The sequence below is a fragment of the Equus asinus genome, chromosome 2 (assembly GCF_041296235.1).
Source record: "Equus asinus isolate D_3611 breed Donkey chromosome 2, EquAss-T2T_v2, whole genome shotgun sequence".
Classification (NCBI taxonomy): domain Eukaryota; kingdom Metazoa; phylum Chordata; class Mammalia; order Perissodactyla; family Equidae; genus Equus; species Equus asinus.
The window spans coordinates 176,282,929-176,304,740 of NC_091791.1; the positions used below are offsets into that span (position 1 = coordinate 176,282,929).

Consider the following 21,812-nt stretch of genomic DNA (forward strand, 5'->3'; position numbering starts at 1 on the left):
TACGACCTCAAAAATAACCAAGTCCTTTCTTTAAATATGGAAACTTCTGGGAGGTAGAGACTGTTCCTTGCTCTGATCCCAAGGTCAATGGCAAAGCCTGGCTCAGAGCAGAGCTCAAGAAATATTAGTAGAATTATCCTTAATCTGAACAAACATACACAAAGTTACAACTATCTACTCCCACTCTCGGGACAATGCCCTTCCTGCAAACACTATCAGCAGAGTAATTTTTTGAGCAGAGGGGAACGTTTTTAAATTGGGCAACAACCTTTAAAGAATGAGCTGAGGGTCTGTACTTGTTGATTTACAAAAACACATCGATTTTATTCATTTTGAGCTGAGAATCAGCTTGGGAACATGAGAGGAGGCAGAAATGTGGGCATGTTGCTTCTTGAGAGACCCTGCCAGTCAGCCACTCCTGCACCTCCACACAAGTGCATTCTTTGCTGTTTTTCTTGGAAAACCATGAGAGTGCGTGTGCAGGATGTCTTATCAGCTTCCAGGTGGAAGCAGTGTGCCCGGCCACTTCAAACAGGGAAGCGGGGAAGGGGAGGGACCTGCCCATAATGGGACCCAGGATGCGCCTGCTGGGCGACTGCACTTCCAGATACAATCCCAGATTATTTCCATGTCACCTGGACTTCCCACTGCTCCCTTTGGTTTTTAAAAGATCCTTAGTAAGGCACATAAGGAAGGGTTTTGTTTACCCTTGATGGGAATTAAGTGAGAACCAACAAATAAGTTGCACTTCTCACTCTATCAAAGCTGAGTTAACCCTTTGTGATCACACTGATTGAAACGGAAGAAAAGAAAAACAATCGTCCTCCAGTCTAAAGCAGATGTGCGTTCTGTGAGGATTTCATCCTTACACCGTGTTTAAAGCGCTACTTTATGAAGATCTGAACTCATCCGCCTCTCCCTTTCTCCCTAGTGTTCAGGATGAACGTTTTCTTCCTGTGCCCCTTCCACAGGCAGCAAACTTGCTGGGGAAGGAAGGCACGTTTCTGCCTCTTCCCTGATACTCTCATGTTTGTTTTGGTTCTTATTTCTTCCATCATTGCCACTGATGCTCTGGGTTTTCCCTGAGGACTGCTCTTCTGAGCGTATTATTTTTCTGACACCTTTTAAGTGGTGTGCCCTCTCACACTGAGAGAAAATTATTCCTGCAGCCCTTCTCCCGGCAGCTTTAAAATCCACAGCAACCTTCTGAAAACAACACTTTCCTTGATATGTCAATAGAGTAGAATCTAGCAGTCATTCACATACGGTGCTGAATTTTGAGCTGGTGATTCCCGTGTGTGAGTATGGCTGAATTCCACTGTCTTGAGTCTTCAGACCTACTTTGCTATTTTCTGCAGGGTTGCGATGAGCAGCCTCCTTCCAATCCCAGTTTAATGCTCAGAAGGCCCTGAAAGCCATGTTCCTTTCCTCTCTAAAATCCAGGAAAAAGTCCCCTGGAATAGTTTCTCAGTATCAGTGGTGGAGAAACTTTCTTCAGACTACAAGATAGTTGGGGTGATGTGATCTGTGCTACATAACAGGTGGAGGAAAATGGCAAGGAGTGATATCAAGGCCTTAGGGAAATTTTGGACACAATTTGCAGAACTAGACTTGGAGAGCTACTGACAAAATTTGCTTGTTCATTTGTTCACACATCTAGTCACATATTCTGAGCGCACACTCATTGTCATACATGGTGTTAGGGGCTGAGGAAGAACTTCTATGATTCATCTGCCAGCAGAAAAATCTTGCCCAGCATCGTCTGATTGCATGTGGGAAACTCAGAGCTCTCTGATTCCATCCGCACAACTACACTCTGGGGTAATAGATTTTATTTAATAAACACTTTCCGTCTCCCTTGGGACTACATGTTTGCACATTTCCAAACACCGACAAAACAGTTTTCTCTTTAACCTAATGAGATTGTCAAGACACTCTGAAATTGCCGTTTTGTTGCCTGTATACAGACTGGAACACAAACAAGCGATCAGGGCCTTCTGGTGCATCAGCTTGGTAATAAGGACTGAAGCCTAAGGCCGGCTATGGTCACATAGCACCCAGCTCCTGTGAGGACTTGGCCAGCAACGGCTTCTGGTAACACAGAGCTAAACGACAGTAAACTCTGCTACACAGGCAGTATATTGTCCAGAACACATCGATCATCCAAAAAATATGAAGTCAAATTAAGACAGCCAGAATTCCCTTTGAAAGGCCAGCAGACAGCATGGCGCCAGTATGGTATCAAGCTCCAGACCAATATCAACTTCTATAAATCAGTGGCAGCGTCTAACCTCTCCTGGTGCAGAGTAAAACTTGGACCCACCACAGATGACACATCTGACTTCTTCAGAAGTTCCACTTGTGTCACCTTTCAGCACTCCTGAATACTAAATACCAGGACTGATCCCAAGTCACTTAACTTCTGGGGTGTGACTGGTCTACCACAATTGAAGCCACATTTGTTAGAGTGTAAGTCCGTGGACTGGACAGCCACAACACAAAACCATGCCAGGAGCAACCTTTGGAGAGTTATTGGCTGGGAGAGGACACGAGGAAGCTTTCTGAGTGGTGTTTACAGAATTGATACATACATACACACACACACACACACACGTGCAATTTCTAACCAGCACAGTATCAATTTCACATTAATTGCTTCTTAGAGAACTAAAAAGTTTCAGTTGGGTTTCTTGGTAGTTTTCTTTGGGTGGTGGACACATCTTAATCTCTCACTCTGCTACCTACCATCTTTCTACTAAATACCTCCCCAGCCTCCCCCTCGCCACCTCACTGAAACAGCTGATGAGTGAAAGCAAAGACTGAGCCAAACCAACCAGGGTATTATGAAATCATGTGGACAAGAGCTTAAGAGCATATCTCTGCTATATGATTTTTCCCCTTGAGGAAACTGGAAAATAGTCATGCACTTACTGTAACGGAGTAAGAAGTCTTTTCCAAGTTCCCAGGTCTTCACTCAAAGGCTCTTCTGCTAGATAAGGGCAAAGGAAAGAGATTTAAAGCTAAGCCAGGCTAAACTACTTTACCCATAAGGCATTCCCAGTAAAGCGTGCAACCTCTGACATTGAGTTGTAAGTTACAAATTAGGAAATTATTGACTTTCACCTCAGTTTTTCTAGGGGGAAAAGAAAGCACACTGATTAAGACATAATGCCTGATTGTATTCAGGTGCTCTGTTTAGGAATCACAGTCCTTAACCAAAAAGTGAACGGGATTTATTTATTTTTTAAACATTCCCACAGAGTGAAGTTCAGTACAGGAAAGAGATGGGGAAAATGGAAAAACAAGTTCACAAGTTTGCTGCTTTCAATTTGCACTGAATTCATAATTTTGAAAAACCCATGTATGAGGTTTCATTAGATAAAAGCTAAAATTATAGCAAAGTTAATACATAAGTTCACAGTGAAAAAGTCCAAAGGTAATGGTGACTGTAAATTCCATTAGAACTCATCTAGTTCATTCACTCCAACTTTACAGATGAAAAGAACAGAAGTCATATCTATGGATTAGCACAAACCACACGCAATGCAGTGCCGTTGTCAGGCAAACACAGCAAGCCTAACGCTGCCCAAAACCCAGGGACCTCTGAAACAGCTTCCCCACTACACTGTCTTTGCCATCTTTCCAAAGCTACATCTGCTTTGTGGAAGACTTGAAGATGGTCCAGGAAGAGAACAAAAGTTCCTGGAAGAATGGAAGGAGGGGCCACAAAGAAAGATGAGAAACAAATGGAAGTAGAGCAAACAAAAGGAATGTCGATGCTGGGTAATGGTTTCTCTGACATCCCAACAGCTAAAGATGTGCCTCTCTATGCATGTAAGGAACTTTGTAACCATCTTAACTGCATACAAGTGTATACTTCTGCAGCATTAAATACATTCACATTGTTGTGCTATCATCACTACCATCCATCCACAGACTCTTTTCATCTTGCAAAATTGAAACTCTGTATCCGTTAAACCATAACTCCCTAATGCCGCCTCCTCCCAGGCCTTGGAACCACCATTCTACTTTTTGTTCTATTGAGTTTGACTACTGTAGTTACCTCACGTAAGTGAAATCATATAGTATTTGTCCTTTTGTGACTAGCTTATTTCGCTTAGCATAATGTCCTCAAGCTAACGGATTATTTTTAAGAAGGCGTTTAACAAGTATTAGCTGAGGATGCTGACTAGCTGTTTTCCATCTTCCATAGGAACGGAGAAAATGAGTTTAAAGGGCAAGGGTAGAAAAAGCTGTTAGATGCTGGAGTATAAACTCTTTTAAAGAAAAGACTATGCCTTTTCTTTAGCACTTAAAGAAGAGCTATAAACAACGTGTTAACACACATTCAGTTGACTTATTTCCTTATGATAAGATCTCAAAATTATGAAAGCCCTAATGGAGCCTCTGATTGTAATGATGTGGGAACTACTAAAGAAATAGAACATATTGCCCTTTTCCTTGAAAAACACAATTTACTCTAGGAAACAATATACCTTTCTTCAAGTTCTTATGGTACTTACCATTTTTACTACAAACTAGGGATGGCAAATAGCTTTCAACTCAAACGCCAACTCTTATAAACTGTCAGAGGCTGCCTGAAGCCCTGTGAGCAATTCTGAGCGCAAGATGGGGCACAGAAAAGACACTGTGATGAGCTATTGTTGTTTGTCGTGGGTCAAGAAGGGACAGACAAGGGCAAGAATGTCATATTCTGGCCATTCCTGTCAAAACTCTTGTACTTTGTCAAGCATTATTGATTGCTTAACACCAACCACTATGTTTCCTGTTTGTCCCTCCGGCTAAAATGAGCTTGAGAATAGTCACCAGTACTGTGTCTTCTACTTATTTAGCATTCCCACAAAATAGCACAGTATTAGGAACTGTATAAATACACAATAACGTGACAAGAAATAGGGAGAAGGCTTCTGGGAAGGTGGCAGAGTAGAAGCACCAGGAATCTGTCTCCCGACCTGGACGACAACTGCACTGGCAGAGCGTGTCTGACGTATCTATTTTGGAATTCTGGAGTCTATGGAAGACTTGCAACTTTCAGGGAAAGACTTAGCTGGTAAATCGCAGTTCATTTCAGTCCATTTCAGCTCTTATCACAGTAGCAGCTACCAATCTCCCATCCTCAGCCTGTGACCAGCAGCTGCACATGTGTTCCTGGAGCAGACTACACACAGCTTACAGGAGTTAGGATCCCTGTCTTCCAAATATGAGGGATCTGTGCTCTGATCGCTGATTACTGATTGCTGCTTTGATCACAGAAGCGCAGACAAAGAGGCCGGCAGCCCTCATTGTCCCTTTGTTGCAAGCCCCCTCCCTGTGGCTACAGTAACTCCCAGAGGAGTTAAAGGGCCAGCGTCCTTCCCTCACCTGTCTCATTTTTCTCTTTTAACCCTTTTGGGAGACAGACTAAAGACTAAGATATTCAAAAATAACTGCATATATGGGGAAAATTAAAAAATGACCACACACACCCAGGGAAAGGCTCAGAAAAGACCTGAGAAGACCTTAAGAGAGAGAGAGAGAGAGAAAGGGGCTGAGAGAATATTGAAGAAATAATGACTGAAAACTTCCCAAATTTCATGAAAGATATGAATATAAACATCCAAGAATCTCAATGAACTCCAAGTCAATGGACTCAAACTCATACTGAGACACATTATAATCCAACTTTTGAAAGTCCAAGAGAGAATCTTGAAAGCAGGAAGAGAAGAGCACTCATCACATTCAAGGGATCCTCAATAAATTATAAGAATATTTCTCATCAGAAACTTTGGAGGACAGAAGACAGTGAGCCAATACATTCAAAGCGCTAAAGGAAAAAAACTCAACCAAGAATTCTATCTCTGGCAAAACTGCCCCTCAAAAGTGAGGGAGAAATTAAGACATTCCCAGATAAACAAAAGCTAAGGGAGTTTGTTACCCCTACACTTGCTCTGAAAGAAATGCTCAAGCGAGTCCTGCAGGGTGAAATGAAAGGATGGTAGACACTAACTCAAAGCCATGCAAAGAAATGAAGAGCTCAATAAAGGTAAATACATGAGCAATTATAAAAACTAGTATTTTGTAATAACTTGTGTAACTCTACTTTTTGTTTTCTACATGGTTTAAGAGACACACATTTTGGAACCAGCCCTGATGGCCTAGTGGTTAAAGTTTGGCGTGCTCTGCTTTCGTGGCCCAGGTTTGGTTCCCAGCTGTGGAACTACACCACTCGTCTACCAGTAGCCCGTGCTGTGGCAGCAGCTCACATAGAAGAACCAGAAGAACTTACAACTATACACAACTATGTACTGGGGCTTTGGTGGGGGTGGAGGGGACAGAAAAAAGGAGGAGATTGGCATAGATCTTAGCTTAGGGTGAATCTTCCCCTGCAAAAAAAAAAAAAGAGAGAGAGAGAGAGAAAGACATACATTTTAAAAAGTTATTTGTCCAAAAGCTGGTATTATTATAACTTTGGTTTGTAACTCCACATTTTGTTTTCTGCATATTTTAGGACATTAATGCATTTAAAAGAATTATTATTTTATGTTTTGGGGTACACAACATATAAAGATGTAACTTTGTGACATAAATAACAGAAAGGGGTGGGGAACTGTAAAGGAGCAGGGTTCTTTGTTATTGAAGTGAAGCTGATATAAATTCAAATTAGAATCTTATAACTTCAGGAAGTTAAATGCAACCTTCATGGTAACCACAAAGAAAATATTTATAGAATATACACAAAAGTAAATGAGATAGAAACTTAAATATTTCATTACAAAGAGATAAACTCAACACAAAAAGAGACAGTAATGCAGGAAATGAGAGACAAAAAAGTTCTAGGCATATAGAAAACAAATAGAAAATGACAAAAATAAGTCCCTCCTTATCAGGAATTACTTTAAATGTAAATGGGTTAAATGCTCCACTCAAAAGACAGATTGTCAGAATGTATAAAAACACACGATCCAACTATATGCTGTCTACATGAGACTCACTTGAGATCCAAAGACACAAGCAGATTGAAAGTAAAAGAAAAGGACAAAAATATTCCATGCAAATAGTAACCAAAAGAGAGCAGAGGTGGCTATACTAATCTTAGACAAAATAGACTTTAAAGCTAAAAAGCTTACATGAGATAAAGAAGGATATTATATATTAATAAAAGTTTCAATACAGCAAGAAGATATAATAATTATAAACATTTATGCACCTAATGAAAGACCAAATAGGATTTATTCCAAGAATGCAAGGATGGTTCAACATATGAAAATTGATCACATTAACAGAATGAAGGGAAAAAACCCATATGATCATCTCAGTTGATGCAGAAAAAGCATTTGACAAGATTCAACATACTTTCATGATAAAAAACACTCAACAAACTAGGAACAGAAGGAAACTTCCTCAACATAATAAAAGCCATATATGAACACCCACGGCAAACATCATACTCAATGGTGAAACACTGACAGGTTGTCCTTTAAGGTCAGGAACAAGACAAAAATGCCTGCCTTCACCACTGCTATTCAGCACAGTACTGGAAGTTCTAGCCAGAGCAACTAGGCAAGAAAAATAAATAAAATGCATCCAAACTGGAAAGAAAAAAGTGAAATTATCTCTGTTTGCAGATGATAGTGTCTTATATATAGAAAACCCTGAAAATAACACACATACACACACACAAAACACGCAAAAACTGTTAGAGCTAATAAATGAATTCAGCAAAGTGGCAGGATACAGAGTCAACCAACAAAAATCAGTTGCATTTCTATACACTAACAATGAACAATCTGAAAAGAAAATTATAAAAACAATCCCATTTACAACAGCATGAAAAAAAATAAAATACTTAGGAATTAACCTAAGCAAAGAGGTGAAACACTTATACAATGAAAATTACAAAGCATTGCTAAAATAAATTAGAGAAGATATAAATAGATGGAAACACATCCCATGTTTATAGACTTAATATTGTTAAGATGTCAATATCACCCAAAACAATCTACACACTCAATGCAATCTCTGTAAAAATCCCAAGGCATTTTTCTCAGAAATAGAGAAACCCACCTAAAATTCATGTGAAATCTCAAAGGGCCCTGAAAAACAAAATAATCTTGAAAAAGAAGAAAAAAGCTGGAAGACCCACACTTCCTGACTTCAAATTACTGAAAGCTGTAGTAATCAAAACAGTGTAGTGCTGGCATAAAGACAGGCATATCGATCAGTAGAATAGAATAGAGAGCCCAGAAATAAACCCTCACATATATGGCCAAATAATGACAAAGGTGCCAAGACAATTTAATGGGGAAAGGACGTTCTTTTCAACAAATGGTACTGGGAAAACCGGGAATCCACACGCAAAAGAATGAAGTTGGACCCTTTACCTAACACCAAATACAAAAAATTAACTCAAAATGGATTAAAGGCCTAAATGAAAGACCTAAAATTATAAAACTCTTGGAAAGAAAACGTAGGGCAAACCTTCATGACATTGAATTTGGCAATAATTTCTTGGATATGACACCAACAACACAGGCAACAAAAGAAAAAATAAACAAATTGGACTTCGTGAAAATTTTAAAATGTTGTGCATGAAAAGACAGTATCAATAGAATAAAAACACAACCCACAGAATTGGAGAAAATATTTGCAAATCACACATCTGATAAGGAATTAATATTCAGAATATATAGCAAACTCCTAAAACTCAACAACAACAAAAACAACCCAATTCAAAAATGGGCAAAAAGACTTGAACAGACACTTCTCCAAAGAATATACACAAATGGCCAATTAGTACATGAAAAGATGCTCAATATCACTAATTATTAGGGAAATGTAAATCAAAACTACAGTGAGATACCACCTCACACCCATTAGGATGGGTACTGTCAGAACAACAGAAAATAACAAGGATTGACAAGGATGTGGAGAAATTGGAACCCTTGTGCACTGTTGGTAGGAATGTAAAATAGTCCAGCCACTATGGAAAACAGAACAGCAGTTCTTCAAAAAATTAAAGATAGAATTACCATGTGACCCAGCAATGCCACTTCTGGGTAGATACTCCAAAGAATTGAAAGCAGAGTCTTGAAGAGATCCTTGTACACCCATGTGCATAGCAGCCTTATTCACAGTAGCTAAAATATGGGAGCAACCCAAGTGTCCGTAAAGCAAAATGTGGTATACACATACATTGAAATGTCATTCAGCCTTAAAAAAGAAGGAAATTCTGAAGCATGCTACAACATAAATGAACCTTGAGAACATTATGCTAAGTGAAATAAGCCAGTCACAAAAAAACAAATATTGTAACACTTAGAGCATTAAAAATCATAGAGACAGAAAGTACAATGGTGGTTGCCAGGCACTGAGAGGAGGGGAGTTATTGTTTAAGGGATATAGAGTTTCTGTTTTACAAGATGAAAAGTTATGGAGATGGATGGTGGTGACGTTGTACAACATTATGAATGTATTTAATACCACTGAACTGTACTTAAAAATTACTATGATGGTACAGTTTATGTTACGTGCATTTTACCATAATTTAAAAAATTACAGATAAACCACATTTTATTTATCCATCATTTGTCCAGTTAATGGGCATTTGGGCTGTTTTCATGTTTTTGACTGTGATAAATGATGCTGCTATTAACATTTGTGTCCAAGTTTTTGTGTGGACGTATGTTTTCGTTTCACTTGGGCATATACCTAAGAGTGGACTGGTTGGGTCATACTGTAACTCTGTGTTTAACCTTTGAGAAACTGCCAGACTGGTTTCCAAAGAGGCTGCATCATTTTATAGTTCCACCAGCAGTATACGAGAGTTCCAATTTCTCCACATCCCCAACACTTGTTATTGTCTGTCTTTTTCATTATAGCCAGGCTTGTGGGTATGAAGTGGCATCTCATTGGAGTTTTGATTTGCATTTCCTGATGGTTAATGGTGCTGAGTATTTACCAGTGCTCCTTTAATCCCAGTGAAGTACGGACAGGATCTCAGAGATTTGAGAGAAAACAATCTGCAAATGGCCCATTGGCAGGTTGCTGTGGGAGCACATTTACCTGTGCCTTCAGGGGCTTCCCAAGACGGGCTCACAGTGAAGGCAATGGACTCACTCATCTCCTTCAGCCCCTGTGAACTCATCAATTTGGGTTCTAGGTCATCGCTTCTGATCTAATACATGAATTGGTCACACTTTGCTACATATTACATCCCTTACACCCTGCTCAAAATGATAAAAATGAAAAAGACAAGAAGAAGGTTTGGCGCTTTAGAAGGAGACTCCATAGGAATTCATAACTTGATTTGAAAAAATGGGTGTAAAACTGAATTTTTGTAGAAATCTTGAATCATAGATCAATTAAAAGTCTCTCTTCATGGTCACTAGTAAACAAAGAAAATTCTTTTCCTATTTCTGTACACAGGGGTCGGCAAGGTTTTTCTGTAAAAAGCTGGCTGGTGAATATTTGTAGGTTTGCGAATCATAGGGTTTCTGTTTCAACTACTCAACGTGGCAGTTGTAGCGCAAAAGTGGTGATAGACATTATACAAACAAGTGCGTGTCGTTGCATTCTAATAAAACTTTACTTATAAAAACAGGTGTTGGGCAAAGTTTGCAGATCCCTGATGTAGAAGAAAAGAGATATTCTTGGGAAGTTCTGCTTCTATAGTAACTTTGAGAATGAACAAGTGAGGATGCTTTCTTATTTTTCCCACACAGACGTTTTACAACAGGACTGGGCTTCTCACTACCCTGGGTGGGTCAACTGATCGATTTTGCAGAGGTTGTCTGTCTCCTTCCTTATTTTATTTTTTTATTGCTAGGAGGGCATCTCTGAGGCATTTAAAACTAGATGAGAGAGGATTTCAGAGTCACCTTTAGGAACAATACATTCTCATTATTGACTACTTCTGATTTTTTAAGTCTGAGATCACAGAAATATTTATTTAATTATTCCATTAATTGCACCCGTTATTTTTCACCAGTTTAAAGTATTTCATGTGCTTCTCTTATTTCTATTACCATGAAAGAGCCCATAAAATAACGCTAGTTTTTTTTTTTTTTTTTGAGGAAGATTAGCCCTGAGCTAACATCCACTGCCAATCTTCCTCCTTTTGCTGTGGAAAACTGGCCCTGAAAAACATCTGTGTTGAACCTCCTCTATTTCATACGTGGGATGCTGCCACAGCATGGTTTGATAAGCAGTGCTAGGTCCACACCTGGGATCCGAACCAGTGAACCCCAGGGCTGCCAAAGCAGAGCACACAAACTCAACTGCTAAGCCACCGGGCCAGCCCCAAAATAATGCTAGTTTTTGATAGTCATAATAAAACAGACAACTAGGGAAAAACTCCTTTATACCTCATTTCTATGTCTAGATTTCTACAGCCATTGTCTTTAAAAATACTCTTTAAGCAGCTTAATTGAATGGAAATTTAGAGTAAGGTAGAAGCATGAAGTAAATAAGCTTTGGGGCTGAGAGGCTAGGCTGGCACGTGGATTTGAGGAAATTCTGAACCACGTCTGTGATCCTCGCTAAGATCCTTCCTAGCTACATGACCTAGTACATTTTCCTTGGGCTTAAGCTAGTTGAGATGCATTTCTGTCACCTGCAGCTTAAAGGGTCCTAGCTAATACAGAGGACTTCATATTGATGTTGAGATTTGAAGGAGGGACCAGGGTCCAGGCAGAGAGAAAAGCAGATGCAAGGTATGGATCATGGAAGAATATGAGAAAATTGTGTGTTCTAGGAATGGGAAGAACTTTAGTATTGCTGGAGACTAAAGTAGAAAGGGATAGAGGTAGGAGATGAGGCTAGATACACAGAACACATCACAAAGGGCCTTCCATACTCTTCTAAGGTGTTCAGATTTTATCCTGTAGGTGATGAGAAGCCATTAAAGAATTTTGAGGAAGGGATCAATATGAACAGATTGGTGGGCTGGGACATTCATTCTAATGGTGGCATAAAGGAACCAGAATGGAGGCAAGATCATCAGTTCTAGCTCAGTTGCAGTTGTCCAGGTGAGAGATGATGAAAGCCTGAGCTAGGACACTGGCAGTGGGAATGGAGAGAAACAAAAATATACGAAATATATCAAGGAAGAAGAATTGACAGCGATAAAGAGTGACCAGATGTGGAGAATACGAGAACAGGGAGGAGGTTAACTCCCAGGTTCCTGACTTAGACAGCTGTATGGATGAGGGTGCTGATCATCAAGACAGGAAATAAGATGTGTGTGTGTACAGGGATAGATGTGGGGCGGGGGGACAATGGGAAGAAAGGCGATGAGGTTAATTTTGGATATATTGAGATAGAGGTACATGGGAGTTATTCAGTTGGACCATGTGGGAGGCAGTTGGATAATCAAATAAAAATCATGGTTGTTGAAGAGAATGCTCAGAAAGAGTTTGGAGGGCCGGCCTGATGGTGCAGCAATTAAGTTCACATATTCTGCTATGGCGGCCTGGGGTTCGCTGGTTCAGATCCCAGGTGCAAACTGCTTGTCAAGCCATGCTGTGGTAGGCGTCCCACATATAAAGTAGAGGAAGATCAGCATGGATGTTAGCTCAGGGCCAGTCTTCCTCAGCAAAAAGAGGAGGATTGGCAGCAGATGTTAGCTCAGGGCTAATCTTCCTCAAAAAAAAAAAAAAAAAAAGAGTTTGTATCATGAGGCACAACCCTTTAAATTGTAGCCAGAAGGAGCAGCCAGAGAGGGAAGAGAAATAACCAAGGAGAATGTAAGTAACCAAAATCTGGAGTGAAATAATTCTGAGGATGGAGAGTTAAGGGTATCTGATACTTTAGAGAGGACAGGCTTTGTAAGAGCTGAAAACTGTGAACTGAACTTGGCCACTAATGGATAACTGGTGATCAGTGCAAAAAAGAGTTTCAAGAAGCTTCATGAAGGAAAGGGCCAGACTGCAGAGCTCAGAAGAGGGAGCAGGAGATGAGGACCTTCAGGTAGCCATTTGAGACCACTCTCTGTTTCACTGTGAGGGATGAGAGAAAAAAATAGCCTAGAAGTTGGGAGAACCCAGGCCTACAAATGGCAGTTGTTTTTCACTTATGGAAGAGATGAAGCATGTTCATGTGCTACAGGGAAGGAGCCACTGAAGAAGGAAAGGATGAAGATAAAGGAAAGAGGAGGAATATAGATGGAGCAAGGACCAAAAGGATGGAGTGGAGGTTGGGATCCAGAGAAGAGGTAAATGGATAAGTAATGGATGAGGTAATTGCCTTGGTACCTGTTTATTTTTTTCCAAAAATTGCTGTTTATTCAGCACTAAAAAGGAATGAAGTAGTGAGACATTCTATACTGTGGATGAAACACGAAACATTATGCTAAGCAAAAGAAGTGACGAAGACTCTCCTTGACCAAACTTTAGTCAGGCTCATCTAGGCCCTTTTCTTGGCTAGGCCTCATCCTTGGGCCTTGTGCTCAGGCCTGCAGAGACCAGTTTTAGAAAGAATCTTGCTGAGTCATTTTAGCAAGAATTCCCATCCTCAATATCTAATCAAATTCCTCATCCCCCACAATCCCCCAGGTAACACCTGGTCATCTTGGCCTGCCTCCAGCGAGAATTGTATTAGTTCAGTTTAGTAAGAAATCCCCCTACCCTTGATGTCTCCTCTTAGTAATTTTCCATCCACTGACTTGCCCCGACCCCTTCACCACCACAATCTGCCCCTTGGCTATAAATGCCACTTGTCCATGCTGTATTCAGGATTGAACCCAATTCTATACTGAGATCTCCTCTATTACAATAGTTCCCAAATAAATGCTGTTTTAACCACTTTAACTACTGTCCAGCTCTGGTTTTCTTTAAGAGAAGCCAGTCACAAAAGATCACATATTATGTGATTCCACTTATATGAAGTATCCAAAATAGGCAAATCTATAGAGACAAGAGTAGAGAAGTTATTGCCTAGGGAAAGGAGACTTGGGAGGTAATGGAGAGTCTGCGAATGGGTACAGAGTTTCTTTTTGGGGTGATGAAAATATTCTGAAATAGATTGTGGTGATGGTTGCTTAACTCTGTGCCTATATTAAAAACCATTTGGTATGTATTTCATATCTTAATAAAACTCAAAAAAAACCATTGCTTATATTCTTTGGACTATGGAAAAGAAAGGAAATTCAAGTATTTTATTTAAGAACAAGATTTTTAGGATTTTTAAAAATTAAAATAGGACAATATATTACAGTGCATGTTATGTTTTCAAAAAGTAGTAAGTAGTATTAAAAATATATTCTACAGAGTGTTATAGACTACAAAATATTTTCAGACTTTATCCTATTGTGACAACTAATAATTACAACTTCTGTTTTTGAGCACGTCCTATAGATCAGGCAACATACTGGGTGCTTTGCATACATTATCTTTTCCAACAGCCCTGAGCCCCACAATTGGTAATGATTATTCCTACTTTACAAATGACGGAACAGGCAGAAAAGGTAAGTGGCTTGCCCATAACTAATAAGTTGTAGAACCCAAGCTTAAAGTCAACTTCCCCTCTCTAAATCTCATTCTGCACCCTCTGAGTCAGTATTTTTGGAGGTATAGGGAAAAAATGTGTTGACGCCAAAATTCAAGTGTCTATCTCCACCTATTTACTGAAGCTAGAAATTAGATCATACTTAGCATGTGGCCTGGCATAAAAAAAGCATTCAATAAATATCAGTCATCAGTTATTATTTTCCAAACTCAGTGACCTTTGTGCCTCATTCATCTTTTCTGAACGTTTTACAGATTTCGGCACTAGTAATTATGCTCCTCCTTCCTAAAACTTCATGTTCTCTGGGGTCCCACGACACTCTGTTTTCCTGGTTATCTTCTTACCACTCTGACAGCTCTTCAGTTTCTTACATATGGCACCAAAACCATGATCCATAAAGAAAAAAATGAAAAATTGGACTTTATCAAAATTATACATTTGTTCTTCAAAAGATACCATTAAGAAAATGAAAAGGTTGAGAAAAAAATGTTTGCAAATCTTCTATCTCATAAAGGATGTGCAACCAGTACGTTTGTGTGTGTGTATATATGTATATATACACGCTTAAAATTCAATAAGAAGGTAAACAACCCAATTAACAAATGGGCAAGTGATTTAAAATGACACTCCAACAAAGACATATGAATAGCTAATAAGCATATGAAAAGATGCTCAACATCATTTGTCATTAGGAAAATGTAAATTAAAACCACAATGAAGTACTGTTACTAGAATGGCTATAAAGGAGACAATCGCGACTGTCAGGAGGGTTGTGGAGAACGTGCCTACACTGCTGGTGGGAACGTAAAATGGTCCAGGCGGCTTTGGAAAACAATTTGTCAGTTTCTTACAAAGTTCAGCACAAGCTTACCATATCACCCAGCCATTCATCTCCTAGGTATTCACCCCAGAGAAATAAAATCACATGTCCACACAAAGACTTTTACACAATGATTATGGCAGCATTATTCAGAAGAGCCCCAAAGTGGAAATAATCTAAACGTCTATCAACTGTAAATGGATGGACACAATGTGGTGGACAACAGAACGCTATTCAACAATATAAAGGAGCCAACTACTGATATAGGCAACAACATGGAGGAGCCACAAAACACTATGTTAAGTGAAAGAAGCCGGACACAAAATGCCATATATTTCATTTATATGATTCCATTTACATGAAATTTCTAGAAAAGGCCAAAATAGAGACCGAAAGCAGATGAGTGGTTGCCTGGGGCTGGAGGTAGGAGCACAGACTGACTGCAGGTGGGTTTGAGGGCACCCCTTGAGATGACGGAAATGATATGAAACTGGATTATGTTGATGGTTTCACAACTGCTTAAGTTTACTAAACACCATCAAATTATACATTCCCAGTGGATGAGTTTTATGGTTTGTAAGTTATACCTCAATGAAGCTGTTAAAGAATTTTTAAAAGCAAGTGAGAATTTTTTTACTTTCACATGGGCATTTTAATTACTGAACTATTTATAGGACTAACGTGATCAGAAGACTTTTCATTACCTGGAAATGACTAGAAAGTCAGAGAATTACCTATGATTTCATCTAAGGGGCAGCGAAGAACTATCCCTACAAAAAGTATAATGATCGTTCAGAACGAAGGGAAGGAGAAAACGGAGCAGAAGCAATGCTTGAGGAGACGACGGCTGAGAAATTTCCAAAACCAACAAAAGATTCAGGACACGCAACCAAGCCCAAAATACATCCTAGGAAAGGTTCTGAGAACCAAAGATGGAAAGCAAATCCTCTTAAAAGCAGCCAGAGATATAAATTCAAAAAGAGACAAAACTAAACTATTTTGCTTAGGGATGCAAACATAGGAAGTGTAATTTTTTCAAAAGCCAGGAATTATTATTTAAGAATTTAAGATATCTGTCATCTCCAGAGAGGATGATGTTACCTGGGTGGTTACCTTATAATTATTCATTAAGCTCTACACACATGCTGCACGTGTTCTTCTGTATATTTTTATGTTGCACAATAAAAGGAGAAAAAATTAAGTAGCGCCTTTGTAAGTATGTTTCACAAATGTTGCTGTTTTTTTCCTTGAAGACTGTTTGATGACAAAGAGTGCTTTCTGGGGAAATGTTTTCCATGTCGGTGGTTTCATTAGCATCATCACAGTGTTATTTTGACCTGTACAAGCTTTTTCCCCAAACTTAGAAATATCCACTTTTTGTAGTTCACAACAATGAAGAAATCTGACCAAAGACAGTATTTTCAAAATTAAAAGAAGAGTTGGTGAAAAAAATGACTACCAAATAAAATTGCAGAACCAATAGAAACATACGCTATAGATAAAGGATAATATTTTGTGGTGAGTGAGTGGGCAAGTTTTATCTTTTTTGGCACTAAAATCTGTTAATTTCAGTGTCTGCCTAAGAGCTATTTATTTTTAAAAATCAAAACAGATTTTAATGCATAATACATTTTTGTTGTTGTTATTTGAGCCTGCATAATTAGTCTCTTATTCTTTCTTTCTTAAACCAGCGGAAAACTGTTTTTGTATAACAAACTTTCCAGTTCCATGTGTAAACATCCCATTTAAGCCTGGACTGCCGTGGATGGCAGCACAGTTAGTGCTTTTTATTTTATTTCTGAATCTTATCTGGCTCCAAGCTAGCCCCAGTGCTTGAGGTCTGCCCAGTTCTGAGTTCATGCAGTTCCCATAACTTTGGTGATGAAGTCAAGCTTCCAACACTCCATCTTGGTTGAGGCAGGCAGACAGAAGGCAGAGAATTATAGTATGCCAGGAGCTACTTCACAGAGTTAGGGCTGTCTTTCCATCACAACAAGGATAACTGGTCCTGGAGAATTATTGGACTCCTGGATTCCTTTGGGGAACTAAATATACCTGGAAATGTCAAGGAATAAATAACCCGTGGTTTTTCTCCTAGCCATGTGTGAAAATTCAACTACAATTGCATGGAGCAAACTATTATTCTCCAATCTCACTCTCTCCTCCACACGGAGTGCTGCTCTCATGGGAAAGAACGTGCCCCAAGCATCTGCCCCCATTTGGTTCATTTCAGTCTGGCTCCCTTGTGTGTATAAGGATCTACTAAACTTCCTGAAGCTTCTCTTGGTGCTCTGAGGAAAGAAGATTTATAAACAAAATTTGGTTTTAAAAACAATAACACACCAGGCTTACTGGGAGCGTGCATTAGAGGAGACATCATGTGTATTGTCCCAATGGTTTCCTGCTGCGAGTTCTCAGATCCGCTACAGCCAGGGATTCACTTTGCACCAGTTCACATCGAAAGTGCTGCTCTTAGGACAAACCATCCTTTATCCTATGATTACAGCCTTCTAAATTTATATTAAAAGAGTTTTTTTTCTCTTTTATAAATATGAAGTAGATAAGAGATTGTGGTGTTTTTAATGGTCTTATTTAGTTCCCTTAAATTTTTTTGAAATTTTACTGGTCTCTGAAATCTAAAAGTCTGGAAATCATACTTTCTAGAAGATCTCTTTTTTTTTTTTTTTTTTTTTTTGCTGAGGAAGATTCACCCTGTGCTGACATCCATGTCAATCTTCCTCTATTTTGTATGTGGGTCGTCACAACAGCATGGCCACTGACAAGTGGTGTAGGTCTGCGCCCAGGAACTGAACCTGGGCTGCCGAAGTGGAGCACACCAAAATTAACCACTAGGGCTGGGGCCAGCCCCCTAGAAGATCTCTTCTTAATCCTATGGCTTTTTTGTCGAATCACAGAATATTAGAACCATCCAGTGCTAGCTGTCATGCTCTTTAACCAACACTATCATATTTAACATAGTCAACAGCCCCCTTCTTCCTAAGAAAACTCCCCTCAATAAACAGCCTTCAGTGGCAGAAAAACAAACAAACAAGCAGTTTTTCTCCCCTATCTAATTGCTCCTCTATTTCTGTCCTAGTTGGCACTTCTGTTCTACGAAGCGAAAAGTCATAAATGTTGGCATTCCTAAAGACACTTTTTTTCCTCTCTCTCTCTTTAAATCTGGTAAGAACACTTAACGTGAAATCTACCCTCTTAACACATTTTTAAGTGCACAATGTCTGCTCTTCTCTTTATTTCTCCTCAGTCCTTCTGGGAACTGCTGTCTTTAGACTTTAATTACCACCTCTATGCTGATGACTTTCAACACTTTAGATCTGAGAGCTGAAACCGCCAGAGTTCCAACAGTCTGCAAACCATCTGTGCTGGGAAGGCCCACCATCAACCCAAACTTTCCATCCTCCACAATGAACTCATTTGTTCTCCACCAAACTAGCTTACCCTCGCAAATTCCCAGTTTCCATCAAGCACTTTACTGGCAACCAAAACGTCACTGTTCTTTTATTCTTCCTTCATTTTCATCTTCTAAATCTACTCACCCCTTAAGTCATTATGATCCACTTTTCAAAATTTCAAGACAAACTTTAGAGTAAAAAAGACCTAGATTTGGTTGCAGGCTCTGGTACTTAATGGCTGTGAGAACTTTGGACAAATTACTTGTTATAAATGGAAAGTTTGCTCCCTCAAAATTTATATGTTGAAGTCCCAAGACCAATGTGATGGTATTTGGATATGGGGCCTTTGGGAGGTAATTAACGTTAGATGAGGTCGTGAGAGGGGCCCTTATGAAGGGATCAGTGCCCTTATGAGAAGAGACACAGAGAGCTGGCTTGCTTTCTCTCCCCGTCTCTCCATGTGCTCACACAGTGAGATGGTGGCTGCCTATAAGCCAAGAGAAGAGCCCTCAGAATGAAACCTACCTTGCCAGGACCTTGATCATGGATTTCCTAGCCTCCAGAACTGTGAGAAGTTATTTTCTGTTGTTTAAACCATTCAGTCGGTGGTGTTTTGTTATGGTACCCCAAGCAGACTAAAAACATTCCTGCCCTGGGCCTTCATAAAATGTGACCAGTAATACCTACCCTGCTGGGTAATATTCTTTCTTTCTTCTCTCCATCCCCATTCTACCAGATCACCTGCGGCCCTCATCTGCTAACTGCTAGACTGTTGAAACAACCACCTGGTGGAGCTCCCCGGTCTCTCCTTATTCCAGTCTACCCTGCACACTACAATCAGATTAATGTTCAAAGAAATCACGTCAACCACATTATTCCGATTCCTCAGAGCTGTCAGTGGTTCCCCACTTAACTGTTGGATCAAGTTTAAACTCCCAGACCTGGCAGGAAAGTATCTCAGAGTACCTTTAATTCTATCTATTCAATTTCCTCTTAAAAAAATTCTTCACTTCTACAGTATGTTTTTTACTAATTCCTTTCAAATCTAGGTGTATGATGCTTCCTCCACTGGAAGGTTCTCAACCTTCTTCTGTCAACCCAGTAGGTCTTCCCCAGCTGCTCCAGGGCCTCTGATTTCCAGGCTCCTACTCCTCATTGTGATGCCTTCTATGGCTTAACTGCTTCATGTAAGGATGTAGAATCATTTCAACTAAGAAAGTAGGCTTCCGAGGAGCAAGACTCATGTCTCACATGACTTCTCTATAATCCTCAGTGCCCAGCACAATGACACACACAGTCGATTCTCCAGAAATACCATTGAATTAATGTGGAGTGTAATCACAACAAACCCCTTGATTTTTAAATTGTCAGGTTGGCTTCCAAAATTTTAAGGAAACCAAACTTTGCAGAGGCTGTTGAAGTCTTCCATGACTCTCCCTGATCCCGTTCCTCATCCTCTTGCCCTAAAGGTATCCACTTAGATCTGTGTCCTTACCGTCAAGGTTTTAATACTTTAACTGCTCAGAGATGGACAGAAATACCACTTTTTGTGTTTTAAAAATGTATATAAATGTTTATACCATATTTATCCATCTACAAATTGCTCTTTTTTAATTCATTATTAGGTTTTGAGATCTAGTCACACTGATAAATTGAGATATGGTTTAGTCATTTTACTGTTCCACAATGCTCCATTGTATGACTGTACCATAATGTATTTATCTATTTCCACTCATTGATCTAAGAGATTCCCATCTATTCCCACATTTGAGTTGCTCCCAATTGTTTGCTGTCATAGGTAATATTGCAAGGAACATTCTCAAGAATGTGAGGCAGCTTACTTCTGAACAACTAAACCCACACATAAAGTCCGCAATTCGTCAACAATGGTTCACGTGTGCTCTCTAATTTTTAAACTTTCAAATGGTCTAATCAGGCCCTTAGGCTGGTTCATAATAGTCTACAGCTAATACTAACATAGCATAAAGACCAGGACCCAGTCTCCTAGTCTTGGTCTAGTTGCTTATCGCTTTTTCTGGAAGTTCACCAACCTCTAAATATTAGTAATTACTGTATCCCTCACTGTTAATATACTACAGCCAATATCCACCAACAATGTCAAAATGAGTACACTGTGTTTAAGTAAGCATTTCTCTTCCGAGCCCAAAGCTTCTTAATGACTGATTAGCCATGGTTGAATAGATATTTATTGAACTCAGTAGTGTCAGGCACTGTTCTAGGCAGGGAGAACCAAATGGTGAAGCAGAACCTGATCCCACAGAGCTTGAATTCTGATAGGAAAATATAGGCAATAAATAAACAACCAAACATAAAATATATCAGATAGGGATAAGTGCTATAATAAAAATTAAAATGGTGACATGATAGAATATATTTAGAGGGGTTGGCCCGGTGGTGTAGTAGTTAAGGTAATGCACTCTGCTTCAGCAGCCTTGGGTTCGCAGGTTCAGGTCCCAGGCGTGGACCTACACATCAAGCCATGCTGTGGTGGCAATCCACATGCAAAATAGAGGAAGACTGGCACAGATGTTAACTCAGCCACAATCTTCCTCAAGCAAAAAAAACAGAGAGAGAGAAAGATTGAGCTCAGGGCCAATCTCCCTCACCAAAAGAAAAAAAAGAAAGAAAGAAAAAAGAATATGATTAGAAAGGGGATCTTAAATGTTCTCACCACAGAAAAAGAATGGTAATTATGTGACATGATGGAGGTGTTAGCTAACACTACAGTGATAATCATTTTGCAATATATAAGTGTATCAAATCGCCATGTTGTAAACCTTAAACTTGCACGATGTTATATGTCAATTATATCTCAATAAAGCTGGAAAAATAAATAAATAACAATTTTTTTAACTTGAAAAAATAAATTAATCTAAAAAAAAAGGTGACCATTATAACCAGTGACATGCAATAGAACTTTCTGCAATGATGGAAGAGTTGTACACCTGCACCATCCAATGTGGTAGTCACTAGTCACACTTGAAAAGTAGCTAGTTGCACTGAAGAACTAAATTTTTTAATTTTATTGGATTTTAATTAATAGAAAGTTAGATGTA

The 21,812-nt window shown here is 39.3% G+C and overlaps 1 long non-coding RNA gene across 3 annotated transcripts in view; it reads right to left on the bottom strand.

The window, feature by feature from the left end:
- LOC139044550 (uncharacterized) overlaps positions 1–21,812 on the bottom strand; it is a 106,376-nt gene that overhangs the window by 34,714 nt on the left and 49,850 nt on the right. For all 3 annotated transcript variants that reach the window (XR_011501538.1, XR_011501540.1, XR_011501539.1), the window contains exon 4: positions 2,932–2,989. This is a non-coding gene — a long non-coding RNA (uncharacterized lncRNA). The remainder of the gene's footprint in view (positions 1–2,931; positions 2,990–21,812) is intronic.